The 18,866-nt window shown below is 44.1% G+C and overlaps 1 long non-coding RNA gene across 1 annotated transcript in view; it reads left to right on the top strand.

Moving 5' to 3' along the window:
- Positions 1-18,866, top strand: part of LOC129385146 (uncharacterized) — a 254,529-nt gene continuing 235,663 nt past the window's right edge. The window contains exon 1 of the long non-coding RNA XR_008612731.2: positions 1-135. This is a non-coding gene — a long non-coding RNA (uncharacterized lncRNA). The remainder of the gene's footprint in view (positions 136-18,866) is intronic.

Here is an 18,866-nt window from a genome sequence, read left to right on the forward strand (position 1 = left end):
CCCACTTTTTTTCGTCGTCGTTTGAATCAGAAGAGTGGCGGGGGTCGACTCGTGCTTTCATTGCTTGACGCTAACGCACCTGAAACAGATGTAGCCGCCGCTTCACACGAGACTGAATGCCGAGAACATCTCCGGGTAAGATAATACATTTTTTGATCGTTTGAACCTTCAGTTTCGCCTCTTGCATACTGTGGTGTGCTGTTAATATTCTTTCAGCAGCAATGTCACTGGCCAATTTAACATATAGTGAGCACCTGCGAGGAATTTCTGCGCGCTTATGGCTCGGGCAATGCTTATTTATTCACGCAAATAATGCCTGCTTTCATTGTTTAAGAAATCGTAACAAGCCTCGCCAACACAGCAGCACAACCGAGCGCACAGAAAGAAAATGGTCGATACGCAAACAGCCCTGTTGTTAGATAAGACAAGCGCAGAGGCTGGCTCATTTGTACAATATAGTCGAGTAATTTATCTGTGGTGACTGTTTCAGGCTAGTTATCATGGGGGCTTTTGTTACCCGCTGTTAATTTTATAAGAGATACACCTTTCGTAAAGGAATATATGTGCTCCGAATGTTGCATAAAGCACAGTGACAATAACTTCTGTTTTCGTTGTATTAGGGTTCTATGAAAAACATTTTTATAAACAATGATATCAAGTGCCAGCGAAGCTTGACAATGCTCCCTTGCTTAAGCAAAGAAGGTAAATAAGCTCTTCTAAAACGCAACTTGTGCTGCACTTCTACCGTTTATATGACGCTGTCTGGTAAATAAATTTCATTATACCATTATTCCAGTGTAATCCTAGACATCGCGGCATATTATGAAATAAAAAAGCCGTTCTATCTGCAGCAAATACCTACATTTCGATTATTTTAGGTAAATGCAATTTACAAAATAAGACGCTTATGCCCACACGGAAAGAAATCGCCTGTGGAGTCTATTGCTCCATCAACATTGCTTGCTCCGTGCTATTTGACCATGTTTTAAAATGATGAATTTCATGTGAGCTTCCCTCTCCCCTTGAGCTAGTGTCTCATCATGCCCGCCAGAACTCCGAATTCACCAGTGCCTAGGAATGTGCCAGCCAGGAGTATCCACCGACCATTATTGGGACTAATTTGGTGTATTAGAAGTTCTCGAAAATACTTTACAGGAATGTAGAGGTTACAAAGACGAGAGCGCATGTTACTTTAGTACAACTAATTCTCCTATCCAAGTGCCACTAGACCCGGGAAGCATACTAAGGCCTTGGTTTTCAAAGCAAAGGGAAACTTCGATTTTCTTTCATTCCTTTGAAGGCATTGGCTAAATTGACAAACCCTTACCTATTTACAACACTAAGATCACCCTTTTCTCATCGGTACATACACCATGATCAATTTGCACCTTTTCCTTCCCCGCTCTTCTACTCCTAGGGCCTTCCTGTTTCCGATCCCCTTCCTTATGCACGGTAGCATGCCGGTGCTTACATATACGGCGGCTGAATTCTGTACATTCTCTACATTAAATTCTGTAATTCTCTACAGTAAAGAAAAAAAGGTTATCTTTCTATGCCACATCGTGCTTATAGACACGTAAAAGTGCATTTGTGATGCCAATATTCCACATAACGGCTACCTGTGCGCCACACAATTGATACTTACTAAGCGCGTCGAAACAGTAGCGATAACACACATCGCAGAAAAAAATATATATACTGCTACCCCGACCTGTATTCATACGACGAGTGTAAAGCATGCGGAGCGCGTCCCGCCCAAATCGCCGGACATTTTGAATAAAGTTTTCGCTCACTTATCAATGAAGAATGTACTTCAACGCAAAGGGCCAATAGGGCGAGATGCACACCCTAAATAAAGGTTAAATGCCAATATGCATATGGCGCGAAACTCAGTTTCGAGTTTTCAACTGCTGTCGTAATGAGTGACGGTAGTCGAAGACGAGTTCGACATTTAAGAGCGCGCGCTAGTGCACTGTATGGTAATGCGTTCTATGTATACTTCGTAGCTGGGCGAAGCAGATTCTACGAGTCTGAAAATTAAATAAAATAATTAGCAGCATTGAATGCCTATTGTGTACATATATTCTGAAATGCCCGCCGTGGCTGCTTACAGACAGTGAAGCTTTGTTGCTGAGCACAAAGCCTTGGGTTTAATTTCCAGCCACTTGGTTGCATATAGACCGAGGTGAAGTGCAAGAACAATCATGTGCCAATAATTTGGTGCATGATTAAGAACTCCAGGACGTTGAAAAAATTGGCAGACGATTACGCTTTTTCGTAATGCTATCTTTGAGCGCAGCTGCTGCCTTATTTCAACAAGAGGCAGCCTCATACAGAACATGCAGTGTCGAAAGGAGGCGGTTCTGCGTTTCGGATTGAGCGGCACACACCGCGATCCGCCGCTATCGAGCCGGCGCTCCGGTGACGCGCCATCGCTCCATCTTACAGCGGGTAAACGCCGCGGAGAGGGGGGTGGTGGTAGATTAGCAATGATTATTTAATGTTTTTTCTGCAGTGGGATTAGGAAACGGGTGGAGAACAGGGGTATTGAGTAGAGGTCACACACTCATTCACTCACAGACAGGCAAAGGGTACATCAATGCTGCCACACAACGCTGGGGTGGAAGTAGAAGTAAGGGGACGAAAGGCTATAATTGTCTTTCGAGTCACCGCAACCGCACTGCGCCAGGTAAAGGGAGGTATAGGGCAAGAGCGAGAAGGACAGCCAGGCGCAAGCCCTGCCACAGGCGACAAACGCCACTGAAGAACGCGCCCCGCTAACGGGGAAGCGAGACTCTACTGAGAGCCGTAAATCCACGCGACGCGGAGGAGGAGCGGAGAGCCGTAGATCACGCGTGAGGCGGCAAGGAGCGCCCGCGGCCGGCACCACAGCCCTGCCGCGACAGTGGGAGCAGGCACGGTGAGGGCGGAGTTGACGGTAGCGGCGAGAGTCACCGCAACGGCGCTGCGCGGAGGAATGGGGCGAGAGGATAGGCGAGAACAAGCGATCCGGCTTTGGAGGACAAGGGGACACCAAGACTCTCACCGCGCACGGGAGCTGGCACCAGGAGCGCGCGCAGCTAGAGCAGCGCGCGGATGATGGCCTTGCTTACGGCGAGGGACCACGGCGCCGCGAAACGCAGGAACGGGCGCCAAAGAGCTGCGCTCTAAAAAAATTAGTGACGTTTTACTTTGTGAAAGCGGGTTACGCGCAAAAGTATGGACGCCGCGAACCATAGCCATTAAGCAACCACGGTGGCTCAATGGAAGGTGTGCTGGTAGACAGGGATCAAAGTAAAATAATACACCTAAACAAACTATGTTTGCTATGAACTTCAAAAAAAAAAGCTCCTGCAATAAGTGCAAAGAAAGGATAGCTACGAGAAGAAAAAAAGCGGTACAAATTACTGCGAGAACATCGTAAGGTCAATAAGTGCCAAACTCTTTTCTTAATTAAAAAAATGACCACGACCTGTATAGGTAAAAAAAGCGCGGTGATGCTAATACACAGTATTTGTTTGTACGATAAGTGTGGTGCGGTGAGAGACTAGTAAACAGGCAGCCAGTTCATTGTCTCACATCTCCCACACTTTTCGAAAACACAGTTCCTTATTGCTTCTGCTCAATCGTGTTACCTGTGTTGTTGCTGTAGGCTGTTGATATAAGTTGATAGATAAGAAGCATCAAACTTCAGACGAACCCTGTCAATGACCGATGAGCTCGCTAGTCCAAGATATAAAAATAATAAATGAAAATAATAAACTTATACACTACTGCAGATTTTCTTTATCTACAAGAGCACGAACGAATAGGCACGAATACTCCAAAGAATGTCCGTACACGAAGTTTCCAACTATATATGTCAGCTCCAGTTTTGCTCACGAGTATATGCGATGTACGCCTACTTGCCTGACAACTGATTTGTAATTGAAACCTGAAGTAAAGGAGTTCCTTTCAGTACTGAATGCTTTTTAATATAGTTCTGGTTGGTGTACTGTATAATAAAAAAAAAAATATGGCGCCTTGGATATTACTCTGTTTATAATGAAAAAGGCCATGTGAAAGCTTTAAACCGTGTGCAGACCCTATTGAACATTTCCCATATAGCAGCTATTGTAAGTTTTGTGCAACAATAAGTAGAGATACGTCTCATTTGTTTATTGCAAACAACATAGAGACAGATGCCTGCTAGAGCTTTTCCGAAGGAAAGCAAAAGACAAGTTTACTCTACAGAACTTGAATGCCTACAACTTTTCAAATAATGGCCCGAACCTATATCAATGACATATCAACAACATACTGAACATATCAAGACTTATTCTGTTACAGAAATACGCGTGTGGCTAAGAACCAACTGATTGTAAAGAATAGTAAAGAATAAAGAAGGGTGTGTCCTGGAAGCAGTGGATGAAAACATTCTTTGAAAACGTCGTGGAAGTTGCTTGAAATAATAAAGATATGAGTTGTTTCTATATAAAAATTAGTAGCTACAAGTTAGCAGGCATCGTTTCCCTTAGGGCTGCGATGGTTCCATCGGGTGAAAAAACGTGAGCACCAGTAAAAGCGGCACTCACTCGCCCAGCAAGCCACTCTACTTTGTTCCTCTGTTCTCGCTTTCCATTATCAGTTGTCGCCCGCAACGTTTCGCATGGGCGTAACTTTAGTCTTATCGTCAGTAGCTCGAACGGCTCTCAATGTTTCAATAACCCACTACAATGTGCCAGAAGGATTATGGTTATCTGTCACAAGTTCGCCTTTACCTCGGCTGCGTGCGGTTCGAGTAGCACGCATGCCTTTCGGATTCCATGGCGGTGTGTCCGGCCCAGAGCTATGAAATCATAGATAACATGACCGTTCGTGCTTCCAAAAGACGCCTCCCACAATGGCAGGCATTGCAGCAGTATGTTTTTGTATATATTTGCAGCTATTCTGCATGGTTACATTGTAGACAATATGAAAACGAAATGCAAAATGAAAATACCTTGTGTGCGAATATTGTTCGTCGCCATTACCGACCTCTTTCTCACTGCTAAAGACCGCTAACCACCACCATTACCTCCTTGCCCTCTTTCGTGCTAGACCATTTCCTCGTTTCTTGGTCATCATGGTTGCCACTTTTTTCCTCGTTCTCATTTTCAACGCTAAGATAAATATCATATCTTCCTTTTCCTTCATCGGTACGGCGGGGCCTTCCTCTGACTCGTGCTGAGTTGCGCTAGCGCCGTCCTCTCGTCCAGAGACGTAAGAGCTCTCTTGACCACGTAACCTGGCCGACAGGCGATTATTTTTAGCAATCAAGGTCCTGAGCTGGGCTGTGGACTTGATCAACCTAGACGTCTCGATGTATTCAATCAGCAGAATGCTTGCAATCTTATCACTGGCACGCAGGTTCATAATCCTGTTTGGCAGCAGGCTTTTGGCAAGGAAAATAATGTGACGAGCTTTTCTGCACGGATTTTCAGCAACTGCAGCACAAATTGCCACATAAAAAACAAAACCTTGTTCTTTTGTACCGTATGTAATCACTTGATTAGGAAAAATAATTACAACTCGTCGTGTAACAAGGGAGCAAGAAACATTGCATTCTTAGCGGCGGGATGGTGAAAGGCCAACGTCTCTGCCAATTTCTATTTTCACCGAATGAAATGCAGACAAAATCTTATTCGTAATAATGAGATTACACTTGATAGACATGCTCATTTTCTGCCATTTTATGCTGGGCGATGAACGGGGAAAGATAATAAGATATGACAAAGGACATAAGGTAGTTTTCTGGATGAAAATATCATATTGCTTGTAACAATAAATTAAACCAAGATAAAACTATAAAACTGGTATGAGAGGCAAGCGCACTCATCATTGCTTTCTAACAAGGGTAGAAGAAAGCACACTTTACACCACTTGCACTGCCAAGTGCACTAAGAGAAAGAAAGAATAACAGTCTAATTGAAGATGGCCGATATAGCGTTTGTTCTAAAACTGACCTCAAAATGGGGTCGTAAAAACTAGTCGTTCAAGTTTAGTAAGGGGTAAAACGATTTTTAAGGAGATACGTTTTCTTGGAGAATTACACCGAAATCTCGGAATCTTCGTCTGTCTGTGCGCATCTAACCTCTTTCACGTCAACTTGGTTCACTGGGTAGAACATCAAGCTGCTGTGCTTCCCTCTTCCCACTAATGACAACTGCGGTCACTGGGTATGCGACACTGGATATTTGCCGCTCTTCTTTGACGCCAACTTTGCTCACTGAGTATATGTATATGCGTCACTATCTTTGCGCTGTGCTTTAGGCATCCTCTTTGACACCAAGTTGTCACTGGATATGTGCCACGAGGGGTCATGTGCCCCTCTGCAATCACAAAAAAAATCATTCAATATGTATCCTATACTGGGATGGATCGAAAGACCATCGTATATATTCAGACAATTTTGTCTGAACATATGTTCAGTCGCACTCCATTACTGCACTTTTACTGCATTACTGCACTCTTAACACGCTGCGCCAGATGGCGCAGCGTGTTAAGAGAGAGAGAGCAGCGCTAGAGAGGAGCCCCAGTTGCAGCACGCGCCTTATACATAACGTGTTTCGGCCGTGGCAATACTATGTGTGGCTACATTGTTTCAAGGCTAACCGAATTAGCGTCGGCAGTCATAGACGTTTTCGGTCGGAATTTTATTTGGAGACCTCTGTTTGGACTCTAAAGAAGCAAGTTTCAGAGCAACCCAACACACCGCCTTAAATAACAGCAGACTCCCAATTGGCTGTTGAGGGCGGATGGGAAACGAAACGAAACCAACAAAAATTGCAAATTGCAGTGCTAGCTTGAAGTGACGACTTTGCTATGAAAGAACTGCACCTTGAACTTTCATTTCATAAAAGTGATCGTGAGCGGCAAGCCCAAGACAATTTAATTTCTATGAGGAGGTGAGGTCAAGGATTGTGAATTAGATGTTAGGCGCCAAATTTCTTTCGAGACACGGGCAGGCAAGCCTCTATTTCGGTAGCATCAAAGCCAGTCTTTGTCGTTAAGTTGGTAACGTAGCCAATACTGTGTGCCGTCTTGAGTCAGCCACTCTCTGTCGCTTGGAGAACGAACTTGTTTTTGCGCAAGTCAGCCGGGGCTGTGCTGCTTGCAAGGGCCCTTGCCTGGGACGTGCAGATGGCCGTGAACTCGGCCAGGCAAAGCCTACAGGCGTACCGACGACCTTTCACAGTTTCGAATACTTGCTCGTGATCTACAGGAATGCAAACGGAAACCCGCGGGAACGAATATAACTACAGATGTAGAAAAAAAACTGGACGCAAACTACGTTTTTTTTTGCTTGATGAAAATCTGTATGTGAACTTTGCAACCGTTGTCGTTAAATTTGTTTTACTTATTGTTTGCGTGCTACTGCAGACCTTCTCATCACTTTTTCTCTTCCTTAAGCGCCGCAATATTCTTAAATTTTTTTTATGGGTGGGGGGGGGGGAGCTCTCACTAGAATACCAGAGCGAGGCATGTCGGTAGAGTCAGTTTAAGTCCGTTTAGTATATCTCAAATGCCTGAAAACATGCTTGAATTATCCACGGTTTGCGGGTTTTGATGATCTCGATAGGTGGCACGGCATAGTATTTCTGAATGGTTCTAACATCGTGGTTTCGGAGTCTCTTGTACGCAAGCGGCCATGAAAGCGGCTAGAGATACGATATATTCCTCGGTGGAATTGAAGAGCACTTAAAAGTAGTGTGAAAGAAATAAAATAAAAAAATGGAAAAAACTTTCAGCTTTTACCGCGAATTCGCTACCGCGTCTGGAGGGAGGTACACCAAACAGTTCACGGTCTCGGCTGCCGGTCTCATGCATTGGAGACGTCTTTCTGAACGAGACGGAACTGATACTGATGCGCTGCGCAATGCTGAGACGTCAGCTTTAGAATACATCTCATGAAAATTTGTTCAGTGCTTTACGAGCCATTTCGCTGCATCGTTGGTTGCTATCGGAGATTTTTTTTCCAATATCCCAAGGTCCTTAGACTTGCAGACCTGGCTTTGACCAGTATTTAAATGTCTTTTTAACTATCTAAATTGTTCTATCTAAATAGAAATTAAACTATTTAAATCGAACTGTCCAAAAGTTCGCTTTTTTGACGAGACAACCAAACGCTCAAATAGCACGAAGCGACGACTATTCTGATCCGTTCTAGAATATTAGAAGCACTGATCACAGTGGAATAATGCAACACATTATGTCCTCGCTGTTTAATTTGTTCACTCAATTGCGTGCTAGCTGGGGCGTGTGACAAACGTAACGTGCTCTGCCAGACGGAAGAAGTGCGCACACTTTCCAGTTTAGTTACGCACGTAACTCCAAGATAACAGCTTCCTTTGCTTCAAGGGAAAAGATAACCACTGTGGACAACTCATAATAGGTAAAGCTAAGCAAATAATCGATTTATGCTAATTCATCTGCTTTGACATTTATGTGACTACGTAAACGGCTAACCTGTCGAGTGTAGACCATTTATGGTCATGCTGGCTTTGATAGTGCTATTGAGCAATAAACGCTCGCTCAATGCGCGTTGGAAGCTGTAGACGCCCGTGAGATGGTTCGTGCCTTGAAATTTCATGCTTTCTATTTCAATTGACGTTACGCTATTATTCCTCACATTACTCATGCTGATGTGCGAGAAGGCATCAAAAACGTTTAGACTGCCGTTGCTTTGAAGAAAGTGATGTATTCATGTGCGTTTAAACTCTCTCCCTTCGAAATAGCCCCCTTTCGCCATCATACAGCGCTCCCGGCGTTCGCGCCACTTTGCGAATGTCTCCTGAAAGTCTCCTTTTCAGAACGAGTCGAGTACCCTCTTCGAATTAAGCAATCGTGCCATAATGGTGGCCTTTGAGTGGGTTCTTATGATAGAGATTACGTTCAAATATTTCTGCGCTCTTGCCATGCATATCAGTTAATTGCATTCAATAATTCCGCTTTCAACGTCTTCTTGATGCGGCTTGACTAGGAAATCCGGCATAGTGGTTAAAAAATTTCACCGCGTGGCTGCTCAGTTAGTTGTCCCTTTTTATAGAGTTTGGAACTGCGCCATACGAGTAGCCTGAAGGCTAAAGCTACGTCAGACAATACTTGCCGAGTCACCGGTCTTTCAGTAATATACCACTTTCCTTAGAGCAATGGTTCTGCCAATCGTTGCCCTAATTAACCTTGAGATGTTTGTAAATGTTGCCAGCGTAGCACTTACTAGCTATTGTTTTATATATTGACCATAGAAGTCATTATTTTTCGTCGGATCTTGGCTTACTATTCGGGCAATTTCTAATTATTCGCAATTTAAGAACACATCATTCTCAAAAGTGATTAATCACATACTATCGCGCGACCAGCGATGTAAGCGACATTAGGGGAAATTCCAATGACTAGGTATTACGAGAGCGTTCCTCGAAAGAAAGATAGTGTAATTCCCCGAACCTAGATAACATACACATACTCCACTGTAGAGTGCAAAATAAGAAAACCGTTCGTGCAGCCAATTCTTTTTTTTTTTTTTTTTGCTTTATGAAATAACGAGGATCTGCCAGTGTATATATCTTGTGCTTGAATGCCTTTTGTTCTTGCTCAGAGGGGCGATAATCATGAAATGAGATAGCTAGGCTCAATGCCATCAAATTTGGCAACGTTCATGGATGCTATCAATTCTGTCACATGACGAGAGCACATATCTCGTGCCGCCCCTCAGAGGTTCCGTTATGCTCGCTTCGAAATCGTTCTCTGTCAACTTCAGAATTCTGTTGTGTGTGCAATAATACCTCATGTTCTTCCTGGAATAAGATTGTGCTGTGCAATGTGTATGAGATAAGAAAGAGGCATAGCTTAATTTAATCACATACTGTAACCCTGTTCCCCATATTGACCATTGTTGAAGTAAAGTACAAGCGAGGTGCTTGATTCATTACTAGGCGTCATGCAACATCAGAACTTATGTAGAATTCCCAACGTCAAGTTAGAGAGATACGCCGTAGGGGTTGAGAGACTATAATGCGTTTCTGCTGCGCAAAATCTCGTTGACACTAATCAAGGCCATGGCTGCATAGAACTTTGTTCTCATAGGAAAGTAATGCCGCAATATGCACATACAAGAATTTAGTAGTCTTAACTATATAACTATGTAACCCTATGAAACTCTCCGCGTGAATTTCAATTCCTCAATAAGTTCCAGTTATTGAATTTATGTGGTGTACACAATGTTTTGTAAAAATGACAGGTAACTGTATAGGAAACGTGAAATTACTGGGCAGTATCTTTTGTTTTCTTTTTTTATTTCGGGAGAATTAGCCACAAGGCCTACGGTGATTAAAAATGATCAAATTAAGGCTTGTAACTCTGGGTCCTGCAAGAACTACAGCAACGTCTCTGCAATCTTATGGTCCATCACCTAACGCGTGTATTATTCAGATACAGCTGACTTCACTTCAGTCTTTCTGAATATCCTAAGTATGCATTTCAGCGCTTTTCATCAGCGTATGCGCTTTAATCCTCGCATAGCATACTGACACAACAAGAATCATGTGCACGTAATCATGTAAAATTGTAGTTTAGTATTATTTGATAGTGGAGTAGGTAATTGAGAAAGTGGAGGAAGGCAGAGGAAGCAGGAAGGATCAAAATATATCAAGTTCACTTGTTTAGATGTTGCAGACTAGCCTTGTTGAGTAAGCAAGTTTTTTAAATTCTTTATTGCGAAGGTTTGTGTATTGCACAATAACAAAACTGTCAGCTGGTTTGACAAGGGTAAATGGAAAAATATAAGAGAACAAACGTTTGACCATAACTTACAAGCAGGCGATCTTCGAGTTAACCAATACATAAATTGGTAACGATATAACACAAGCTGCAAAAAAAACAACATATTTAAGCGTAACCTTTGCACGTCATTGGAATGGGATACTCGTATTGATAACACATGTAAGAAAGCTTTCAGAGCGCTAGTTTGTTTCAGAAGATAACTAGCTACAGCGCCACCTTGCGTGAAACTAGTAGAAATAATAAAGCCCATTCTTGAGTATGTTAATATAGTGCGAAAGCCTTAGCAGGGATACCTCATTAAAAAAAGAGAGAAATGTTCAAAATAAAGCATTGCGGCTTAGTCTCGACACGAGGCCATAAGACAGAGAAAGAAAGAGAAAGGCAAAGGAAAGGAAACACACACACACTCTCTCTCTCTCTCTTTCTCTCTCTACAGAACTGCTTCTGTGGGCACTGTCACGCAATCATGCGAAGGCGTTCCTAGTGTTACACAGTGCAAGCGCTCTTAGAAAGCAAGCAGCTAGCGTGCCTACACTTGTCAATCGGCGTCCTGCACTGTTATAAAGGTTATTTTATGCTTCGACTGTATCTACATGAATAAGCGGAATTACGTGCAACAGCCGCATCGCTATTCCACTCGGTCCAGTCAACATAAACACATGAACGTATCACCGTGCGTGGTGATGTTTCCATTTTCTATGCCTACCTTGTGGCGAACAAAATACGGTTGCTGTATTCAGAGCTATTAACAGGTGCTTATACTTTATTGCAAATGACTGAGCGGCGTATGAGTGGAAAAGCTTAAACGTGTCAAAAGAAAAAAAAATACAAGAATGATTTCGTTGATATTGTTACGCGAACGAAGGATTAAGAACTGGACACTATTTACAAAGTATATTTACAAAGGATAACTGCAGCTCTCCCCACTTCAGCCGACAGCTCGAGAGCCAGAAAGCATTCGTCGTCTTCGTCGAGTCGCCCGCATGTATCGCCCACAAGAAACACGCAACGTGCATGTATCAATATCCCCGGTGGCAGAAGCACCGTCCCGGTGCGTCTAAATATCGGTGATAACAGGAAAGTAATATGGTTTGAGGCGTGCGACATGCACAACGTCAGTGGAATTTGGGACAGATGAGGCACTGGTACCAACTGGGGCGACTTTGTACGTAACTGGATTCACGGCACGCAGCACTCAACGTGGGCCTGGGTACCGAGACATACGATTCAGTAGAAGACTGAACTCGTGTAGCAAGTTCTTTCTAGCAGCCAGCTGTCCACCAGTGGGATTTCCAAAGCGGTCGTTGGGCTTCTCCTTGAAAGCATCCCAGCTAGCGATATCCTCCTCGTGTGCCCGCAACTAGACACGAAAAGTTCCGCCCAAGTAGAATAGGACATTCGCTAGCATAGTGGTATACGTTCCCAGAGGTTGTTTCGGCTGACACACTCATACGGTGTGAGCCAGTCCTCAACGTCGACATTATCTTGGCCGGAGAATATGCCAGGATCGTGGGCATTGGCAACCGTAACGTACATTGTTGCCGGGGTCGCAGGAGTAGAAGCAGACTAGGTGTCACCGGGAGTCATGGCGGAAAGCAGGACGGTGCGGCCGCTGCGGTGTTCCGTGGCGACGACGGAAAACGGCACCCTCCACCAAAATTTTGCGCGAACGAAGGATTAAAAACTGGACACTATTTACAAAGTAGATTTACAAAGGATAACTGCAGCACTCGCCAGTTTAGCCGACAGCTCGAGAAGCAGAAATCGTTCGTCGTCTTCGTCGAGGCGCCCGCGTGGATCGTCCACAAGAAACACGCAATATGCATGTATCAATATGATTAAGTACAGCGCTCTGGGTCATGGGCCGTCGGAAGAACTTCCCCGATAATTTTTTACTGATCTGAAGCGAGAAAAGAATGTAACAAAGCTCATAGACAAGTATATTTTAGGCACCGCCAATCCCCTAGGTACTTGGCACTGGGTACCGAATATGGGAAGCGATGAAGGAAAAAAAAAGATCATGAGTCATTCCACTATGTGAAGGTGGATGACCAGCGAAACGGTGTAGCACACTATAAAGAGGGGACAGATAATTTTAAGGGAAAGTACGAAGACCTTTACTGTCTTGATCGGTGGTGATCGTGACGTAAAGGCACGCACACTAATTTATTTTTACCCGTCCTCGTTCACTCGTGTACATTACGTACATTTGTGTTTTCACTTCACACGATCTGCACACGAGGAGGGCTTGCAAGACTCCATTCCATTCTCAAGAACAGACGCTGCAACGAAAATTCGTGTGCTTGCAAATGAAGCCAACAAAACTTTATGGAACACACCCAGCTTAAAGCATACACGTCTACACCGACTGGACCCATCCCTTCAACTTCGACCCCCACCTGGACTCTCTCGACTCGAAACAGCAGTACTTTGCCGACTGTGGCTTGGTGTCGCCTACACAAGATCCTTCGCCTTCCGAGTCGGTATGGACGACAGCGCGGCTTGCAGACACTGCGGCGGCGAAGAGACTATCGAACACGTGCTTTGCAACTGTCCTCGATACAGCGCGCACCGGCTGTCACTATCGACCGCGTTGGCACGCCTTGACGACAGGCCACTTTCGGAACAGTCAGTTTTGGAATGCCGACATGAACTATCGTCGCAGCAAAAGTCGGTCAAGGCTCTGTTGACTTTTCTACGTGACAGTGGCCTATTAGAAAGACTATAATGACCCCATTTCGTCCCTTTTCAAATTTTTTTTCTCACGCTTTCATTTTTGTCACGCTCTTCTTTTCGTCTTTACTTCCCCTTTCCCTTCCCCTAGTGCAGGGTAGCAAACCGGACGTTTTAAGTCTGGTTAACCTCCCTGCCTTCCTCTCATTTGCATCTCTCTCTCTCTTCACTTCACGATATACTGAGGCGACGAATTTGAGACCGAAATCACCGCACCGACTGGCAGTGCCTTCGCAGAGGGAGGGGCAGTATGGGATCGCTAGCGTGATGAGCGGCATCGAAGCCAGCTGCGGAACAAGACGACGACGAAGGCGGCGAGCGATCTATTGAGGCAACGAATTTGAGACCGATGAGGTGGGATTCGTTAGAAACGCAACGTTTGAGGAAAAGCGCGCGGCTGACCTCGCTTCCAAACCAGTGCTGCTAGTGCCATCTTTTGTACTTTTCCGGCAACTTCGAGAGCAAGGTTCCTCTCCTATGCGCAAGGTGGCAACGTAATTCCAGCGCAAGATAAAGAGTGCCGTAGCTGCGTGCGGTTGTTATATATGTTTGTAATAGTGTAAGCTCGCACGGCCTGGCAAAGGGTGGGAAGCTTACATGCACATCAGCGAGCTATTGAAAAATACAATTCTAAATTTCCACCAAAAGATATTAGATAGTCACCATCAGTGAAAACGTCTGTGACAGAACTGTACATTAGGCTATTAATTACGCAAGGAACGTTCGAACACGTCAATGAATGAGTTCAAGAACATAAGTGCAATCATGACAAGCTTTTCCGTTTGTCTGTATTTTTTAGCTCTTCCCATTTTACAGTAAGTGCTTGACACTGGTTACTGAGAGAAATCACTCCGCATGAATGCCAACGTGAAATTGAAGTTCGTTGGTAGGAAGAGCGAATAGTACTTGCTATTATTGTGGTATCTCGTTGAAGCGCATTGGTCCAGTGTTGTTGGCGTGCACCCCAATGTACACTGGCGCATTATAGGCAGAACTTTGAGCTGATGTTACATGTTTGGTTATAAAATGTCTTTCGCCAAGCAGGCTATGAAGAGCTCACATTACTAAGTAAATGTGAACAGTTAACAGAAACAGAACAATTAATTGTGGAATGTAAGTTCTACACGCCACTTACGCACCTTCTTTACAAAGCACAATGGCATGAATTTATTTAACCATTATATGCCGTAAGGCAAGCCGTACTACTAAAAAAATGCATCTTTGAAGTTGTGAAAAGTAGCGTTCCTTTGATTATTGTGCATTCGTGCCATCTCATCTCTAAGTATAACGTGCTGTCATTCAACGCTACGAGTGTGGACTAAGAAAAGTGATTCAGCCTTGGAACTTAATTTAAGCATATTACGTATATCCGATACATTAATTTACGCTCATAGCCACAGAGATGTTTCAAGATAGTTAATTCCTGCATTAGTATGGTTGTGAACAAATCAAAGCGTTTTGGTTATGAACGCTAGCCGTCTATATCTTGTCGGAGAAAATCACAGCGTGTAAAAGCCAAGATGTACGGCTTGCTTCCATTCAAGTGTGTCAATAAGAACGCGGGTCAATAAGAAAATGCACCTGCATAAAAAAATAAGCATAATAATTCGGTGAGTTGATCGCGTTTCATGACTGAACAGTAGGGTAAAACGCGAAGTTCGCGAAGGAATGGTATGCCGGTAAATGAAGGTATTTCAGATAGTAAGCAAAGAGCATGCCTAGGAAAGGTTCAGTGTATATATATGCAAAGCCTTATTTCGCTACCGCAGTTTATGCTACCCTCGTACTCTTGCTGATCATCTCTTGGTTCGAACGTCTAATTCCAGTTATAGCGGCGTGACGATGGCATGCGGGCCAGTGCCGAAAGACAAAAAATGCGGCAAACATAAATTAAAATGGTAGTTACAAAATCGGTTCGTCTGGGCCTGAATACATGTGCAGAAAAAAAGATAAGTTGTCACCTATATAACTAAAAATTATTAAAAAAAAACATGAACACACAAGAATCGCAAAGCTCAGTGAAATAACTTTTATAAAGCCATTGGGAACAATATGTTACAAAACACCCCGCACACGGTTCTGTTTTAATTATTTCCCAAGAGTAAATGCATTACGCAGCAACGAGAACGAGTTCTTTTCTACACTTAGTGAAGTCTGCCCTATTTTTCATGCTTTTGTGAAATGACGTTTACATATCCACTTTGCAAGAATTAATGAGGACTGCACAGAAAGAAGCTGCTACTCATCACGTAGCACGCCTGGAAAACAAAAGCAACTTTTCAAACCAAACAAACATTCTTGAAGCGTACTTCTTCCCGGATGACCAAGCGCTTGATGATACATTGATCGTTAAGTCTTCAACGTACTTATGATGAAGTGCAGAAGCCAATTTTATGCAGTTCTTCGATATCGCCATGTTTCATTGCTATGTATTCGCTAGTGCGCGGGGCGAATAACCTTCGTGAGCGAAGTATAATTAATCGAAGAACTGCAGGACTGTTTGCGTACCAAATTGTCAGTTGTCACATTCATCTATTCGACACAATCATGCAATGTCGTCGACTTGTGGCACTCGATATTCTACAAGGAGGTTACGTAAATGTGCCAAGTATTTGTAAACGGACATGGGCAGGACACGTAATGAGGAGGGAAGATAACCGATGGTCATTAAGAGTTACGGAATGGATTCCAAGGGAAGGAAAGCGTAGCAGAGGGCGGCAGAAAGTTAGGTGGGCGGATGAGATTAAGAAGTTTGCAGGGACAACATGGCCACAATTAGCACATGACCGGGGTAGTTAGAGAAGTATGGGAGAGGCCTTTGCCCTGCGATGGGCATAACCAGGCTGATGATGATGATGATTTGTAAACGAGACAGCTTATTGTAATCCAAGCGTCCCAGGTGCTATTTTAGATCATTCAAAAGTGAGTGTAAAGTTGGGAGTGTTCGAAACATATTGAGCGAAAAATTGTCTGTCATTGCTGCGAAAGACAGAGTAACAGAAAGGATTATTACTATCGTGTTTAAAACCCATGGAGTTCTTTCTGTAATCTACGTAAACCTTTTACACGCAGCATGAAATGTAGTGTATACGCGCGTCTTGAAGTGACATATTTGTGCTTACTAGACCCTATAGATAAGGACACTCAAGCATTATTTTTACAGCTCACGTCGAATGTTAGGAGGGTGGCAGAGGTGCGAAAAAATATTAGACAGGTAAAAGCTTAATGTACAGTGTGCGCCAAACTCCATGAACAACCGTGCGTCCACCCTTTTAGCAAGAAGCCTCAAGAGTAACCTTATTTTCCTTATATATTCGATGAGTCCTTCCTTAACTACACGTTTTGTCAAATACCATTCTTTCAAAATTATACATCTATATCCCACATCTGCCACATCTGCTTAGGCGAAAAGTGCAACCATGGTGGGCAATGAATGAAAACGACGTGAAACAGTACCCGGAGTTGCACCCCATTAGCATGCACGCATACAGGCAGTTACGACACAGAAGCATGCATCTCTAAAGTGGACAAAGCGCGTTGGTCGAAATTTGTCAGCGTTAAGAAGCTGAAAACTATAAATGTCAAACATACTTATTTAAGAGGTGAATCGCTATAGAAACGTTCCTTGTAGTTTCATTGTCACCAGAAAAATTATGGTTATCTGTGCTGTAGAACTTGTCGGTGTTAATATTTAATGCTTGGGCCGCTGTGCGCCGCCCGGCAGAGTACAGATTACGGCAGTGCACGAGCCGGGCACCGAGGTTTCAAAAGGACGGTGGGAGCTTATGCCTGGAAACCTATGGCAACCGAGCGCAACTGCCACGGTGTAACCCAAGAACGTCGTGGCGTTCGTGGCTTTGCCGTAATAGCGAGGGCATAAAATGTCCGTGCCGAGGCACACTACGCAAGGAGCTGCTGCAAACGCCCCACACGGCGTGGAGCTTGTCGCGCCAGCCCCAGCGCTAACCGCTAGGCACAAAGGCGTGTGGTAACGACAACGGGCGCCATGACGGTAACTGTAACCACAACTGCTCTCTGAACGAGTGCACTTTGTCCCCTGTTTCATGATATTAACTCCAGAATAAAAAGCGGGCATTGCCCGTAGCTCTGAAGGCTAACAACATTCAAGTAAGGAGTAATATAGAAGGAAGATTCCTTTAATTAAAACAAACCGCTGTCTGATAATAAAAGTCCACTAAAAGCATATTCGCAGAAAAAGAAACAAGTCATGTATGTCCTAAGCTTTCTTATCAGGCCTCTCAGAGAAAAGAAGTGACCAAAGCAAAGAATCAAGGAATCAATGAATAAATCAATCAAACAAGCAAGCATAGCAAATGAAGCCAAAACAGGAGATTTCTGATACCGAACTTTACATTAACATGCTTGAAAGATATAGAGAAAAGAGGTTCGACTTATCTCTTTTTCTAAATTTTCACGTATGATTCTCCCTCAGAACTCGTGGAAACAAATGGTTTACAATTGCTGACAGTGCAAAGAATATGTATATATATATATATATATATATATATATATATATGTATTCATCACTCTGCCAAGCCTTCTTCGCTGAGGATGTATTATCTATATTAGCTGATTTTTATCGAGAAAGCAGTTATCGGAACACTCCAGGCGCATTTCTTCCGTCGGGGTCGCCGTGATGTTCCGTGTAAAGGGCAAGAGTGATAACATCGTCGCTGCGCATCATATATTGTATATGCGAGTGAAAGCGCGCGAGGGTGCGCCGATGGTGGCGTTCTACTCCGGCCGCTGCGCGTATGGCGCTGCCCGCGGTGCCTATTTTGAAAGCCATCTGCGATGAGTACAGAGCCTATGTGCGTCGAGGGCTCATAGCTTCGTGTGCGCTGTGTTCTCGCCACTTAGTTCGTGTTGAAGCTAGAGGCAGCACGAAGATGAGTTAGCTCGCTGCTGCTGCCGCTCTTCCTCACGCTATCGTTATGACAGTGAGTGTCCGCAATCATCGAATGAGATACGTTTATGTTTGCGTGTGCGCGCGTGACACAATGTTTGTTAATGTACTTCGTAAGCGAATGTTTACGGGTTTATATAGCCCATAAATTTACTATCCTTACTTCACATGGCTGTCTACTAATTTGCTATCGCAATCGGTGCTCCGGCTTTCGGGCGAAACTGCGACTTCTTACACTTCCCGTTGCGGGCCAGAGCGATTTCTGACCAGCCACCGCAACATAAGCTAGGGTAGGCGCACCACTCGAAGACGCAGGCACCACTCTACTCAACTGGTTATCTACTTTCATTGTGCGAGCTCGGTCCCGTAGAACCCTCTTCACTTCTGCGCACTTCTCGCCTCCTGT

This window comes from Dermacentor andersoni, chromosome 5 (genome assembly GCF_023375885.2).
Source record: "Dermacentor andersoni chromosome 5, qqDerAnde1_hic_scaffold, whole genome shotgun sequence".
In the NCBI taxonomy this organism is placed as follows: domain Eukaryota; kingdom Metazoa; phylum Arthropoda; class Arachnida; order Ixodida; family Ixodidae; genus Dermacentor; species Dermacentor andersoni.